Source organism: Bidens hawaiensis, unplaced genomic scaffold (genome assembly GCF_021521415.1).
Source record: "Bidens hawaiensis isolate Kalapana, Puna unplaced genomic scaffold, B.hawaiensis_p1.1 tig00034468_1, whole genome shotgun sequence".
NCBI lineage: Eukaryota > Viridiplantae > Streptophyta > Magnoliopsida > Asterales > Asteraceae > Bidens > Bidens hawaiensis.
Genome location: NW_027495959.1, coordinates 141,144 through 145,952, shown reverse-complemented (window position 1 = coordinate 145,952; position 4,809 = coordinate 141,144).

The following is a 4,809-nucleotide window of genomic DNA, read 5'->3' as shown; positions in this document are numbered from 1 at the left end:
AACGTAATGCAATTAACGATATTCTATTAAATCCTAAACTACTTGGCAATCCCTTGTAGCTAGGTGGCGCTAAAGTAATTCTATTAGTGATTGTCAATTTATCCAAGTTGTTGCTTTTATTTATGGTCTTGTATACTAGATTTGTGGCTTTTTATACTATATATCTATTGTTCAAACTTATGAATTGCTCACCAACCTTTGTGTTGATAAACTTTATTTTATGAAATGTTACAGGTTTGCATCTAGGTTGATTTTGGAGTTCGGTGAAGAAAACGTCACAAATACCGTTAGGATATTAGCAAAAACGAACACTATTTGATTTGCTATATTTTGTTGTATTTGACTTATGAATATTTGGTTATGTGACATTTTCGATGTTGTAAAATGAAATGAGTTTGTTAAATATTGTCGCTTTAAATAGTGTCATGCGCTTATGAGCAATCGTTGCACCCCGGCATGTTCCGCCGCCTTTGGTCGGGGTGTGACAGTCCCTCATCAGGCTCACTTAGAAATCAAGACATGGCTTTCATTTACTCACCATCATGGTTAGGAAGGTCTTCAACTCTGAGTAGTTTGTGCATCTCCTTAAATTTGATTCGTGCGAGTTTGTTTCTTGTGTGTGTCAGCTTTTTGAATATTTCCTTTAACGTGTTCAACTTCAATCTTGTCATCTTCAACACAATCCCGATTAGAATGAAACCAGGATTTAGTTTGTTCCGTTTAATTGTAAAGCAGATGTTCATGAGTGGTATGAAAATTGTAGAGCTAGGACGACCAAGAGGGGTATGAAAGTTATACAGTTGCATGGGGTTAGTAATTATTAAGTTTGACATATTTACCTATTCTAATAAAGTAAAATAATTGTGAGCACTTGTCATCTTTTGGTTAATTTTCACAATTTTTTCCACTCCAAAACTAAAATATTAATTGACTATAATATATGTAATAGATCAATAATTATATACTTTCCTTTTACTCTCTATTTATATTACATCTATACATTTTTATAAAAATAGATATTAACATATTATTTTACTATATATTCCAAAATAATTTGTGAAATCTAAAAATCAACAGCAAACCATGTTTCTCAAATATTGAAAATAATATAGTTTCAAATGTTATCATTAACAAAACTCGAATATGCTTTCAATTTACAAAGTAATTTTATTAATCATTAAATTATAAATATATGCTTAAAGTCGATCCATCTTTTTAAAAATCAATCAATTTATCTATTATTATTATTATTATTAGTGTTGTTGTTGTTGTTGTAATTTGTCATATAAATTTATAAATTATAAATATATGCTTTAGATCTATCCATTTATTTTTTTGGTTAATTTAGTAAACTATATATATGCTAAAATGTAATGAATATATACGAATCAATTTCGGACATAACAAAGTTTATCATATCTAATTTCTTAGTTTTTTTTATCAAGGATTGTTTCGGGTTTTTTGTGGAACTTAAATTTGATTTTTATGGATCAAAAGTTGGTATATAATTTATTTGGTACAACTTAACTACATAAAGTTTATTATGGGTCAAAATGGGAAATTTAAGTATTTTTAAAATTTTGATAATACAAATAGATTTATCGTTAAATTTCTTATGAATTCAAAGTTTTGACTTGAAAACGTCAAACAGATGAAAGTTATAATTTTAAACATTATTCAGGTTTCATATTTATTTTCAAAGGCATTTTTAAAAATAATCAAAAGGTTCGGATTTGACAAATTGACTATTTTTTCCTCGACTATTAAAATATAAGAAAAATTGCAAACACTTTCGACATGTCACCCATGCCTATCAATGCTTATAATTTTTTTATCAAATTTGAGATATTTATGTCAGCGTTAAATTTTCCTTCAATGGTAATTAGAATGTTGTATGGAAAACATGTCATGCAAAACTATGCTCAAATGAAACAAATATTCACAAAATTGAATGAGTTAACATGTTATTTTTTATGTTGTCATTATGACAAAGTCGAAAAGCCCCATAAAACTTATCAAAATCTTTTTCATGGTGTAACTCAGAAAAGCATAGTTCTTGAAGAAAATCCATCGTTACAATTTAATGTTCTCCTTTCCTTTGATGAGTGGTAAATTGATAAATACGAAGTATATCAATAAAGGTAACAATCCTTCTTTATTTCGGCTGAGTGGTTAGAACTACTATCATATGAGAAGTCTCATTTCCGAAATTGGCTCATAACCAAAATTCTTTCAATTATACATATGTGACACTGATAATGAAATTTTCAATAGAAATAAGCATTCTCGGGTACGTTTATGCACGTGCATTTTGTTTATTAAGTTAATTTAAAAAAAATCATTTTGTGATATAAATAAAATAATTTATGCACACATAGTATAGATACAAACATAGATTTAATACATTTTTTCATATACGCTATGTAATTATTTGATATACTTGTAATTTTATAATTTGAATTATATCACGGGTAACACGGGCTCTAAAACTAGTAAGATAATATTATACAACATATAAATATTTTAACAAATTATTTTGAACTAACTTAGTACATATTTATTTTAAAATTGTTGCTATGGATTTTACTACGGATTTTTATCATTCATTCCTTTATAAATACTTATTTCTTGAATGTAACACAATTTCTAAATTGTTTTTAACTATTTATTTAATTTGATTAGTCTTATTTCCAGTGGCTTAACATGATTATAAGGTGTGTGTGTGTGTGTTTTTAAACTTTTTTAATCCAATCATCCTTTGAGAGTAAAATGCTAATTGAGTTGGGGGACAAAAAAGGGCATCTAAACACATGAATGATGAAATATAAAAATAATATTAAATAAAAAAATAAAAACGTATACAATGAATCTACCTTAAGGAGTTAAGGAAGCGATAAAAACAGTCTTGCGCTTAAAATAATTATACTCAAAATTTACATGTTTGGTTTTCCTTAGAATATTATATTAAAAATAATTAATTCACACCAAATCTTTAAATATAAAGTTATAACAATTTAAAAAACTACCCCACTTGATAATATATTAATTCTAGCTCACACAGATGTTGCTTTCAATATAGTTTCTAAATAAAAAATCGTACAAAATCATATATTATAAAGATCATTATCAATTTACTTCTTTTTTCTGTTTAAAATATTACCTGGTAAATTAACACTCAGTTATTTTAATACGTAACTTCCAAGGTCATGAGGATTTTAAACTATAAAACGAAAGCAAATTTAATATTAAATTAAAAATTGTAGTTGAAAAGTCATATAAAATTGAAAACATATTCTATTTCTAAGACAATGTTTTTATTATAAATGCTTGATTAAAGGCCATGTGTATCAACATTCTCATAGTCTATTAAGGGGTGTTTGATCTAGCTTTTATATTTTGGCTTATACGTACACCCTTATAGCCTTATATAAATAAGCCTTTTTAAATAAGTAAAAAAAATATCTTTAAATAGACATTCTCATAGTCTCTATTCAGGGAGTGTTTGATCTAACTTTTATATTTTGGCTTATACGTACACCCTTATGGCCTTATATAAATAAGCCTTTTTAAATAAGTAAAAAAATATCTTTAAATAAGTTTCTTTAAAATAGCCTATATAAACTAATAAACATAAGCTTAAAAAGCTAAAACAAACACCAAGTTAAGCTTATTTTGTAAAACAAAAGCTAAAAAAGCTAAAAGCTTTGTTAAAAAAGCTAGGCCCCCCTGTATTCTATTTCTAAGACAATGTTTTTATTATAAATGCTTGATTAAAGGCCATGTGTATCAACATTCTCATAGTCTCTATTCAGGGGTGTTTGATCTAGCTTTTATATTTTGGTTTATACGTGTACCCTTATACAAATAAGCCTTTTTAAATAAGTAAAAAAACGTCTTCAAATAAGTTTCTTTAAAATAGCCTATATAAGCTAATAAACATAAGCTTAAAAGGCTAAACCAAACACCAAGTTAAGCTTATTTTGTAAAACAAAAGCTAAAAAAGCTATAAGATTTGTTAAAAAAGCTAGGCCCCCCCTATACATAACTAGTATTATTAACCGCACTTCACGACGTGGGTGTAAGTTGGTTATTGAAGGTATTTCTAGTGTAGTAGATTAGTACCAAATCGTAAATGATGCTATGTTTACCAGTTTTAATTTAGTTACAAAAGATAAACATTGAAATTCGGTTTGCTTCATGTGGGGTTCGGTAATTGAGTTTGGGTAAGTCAGGTGTTGTTTACTCAAGTTTTGAAAGGCTTCGGGTCATGTTCAGTAATCGAGTTCATGTTGGGTGGTTTCATTTCGGTGGTAATTGAATACGGTTAAAAGTGACACTTCTATACAACAAATGCTTACATACCACCGTGAGTTATAATGCAATTTTACTCAACCATTCACTCTATTAGGGGTGTTGTTTTTAACTGTAATCAGTTACCAAGACCAACCCGAAACAACACGATCTAAACTCGATTACCGAACCTAACCCAAAGCCACCTGAAACTTGAGTAAACAACAACCGAGTTACCCAAACTCAAGCACCGGACACGATCCGAAACAAGCCAAACCCTGATTAAACCACACCCAACTTACTTGAACCCAATTTAACATATAAAATGAACCAGATACCATGTGACATGTTCGGTTAATGGTTGGCTTACTTAACTATGCAAAAGTTATAAAAAAAGGGTATGTTCAATTACCGTCACTGATTTAGTCCTTCGAAGTTCAGGATATGGATTATAATGTTGGAAGTTTTAAGTGTGTGAATGAAGGAAGTGGTAAATGTTTGTCCCACATTGGATTGAGA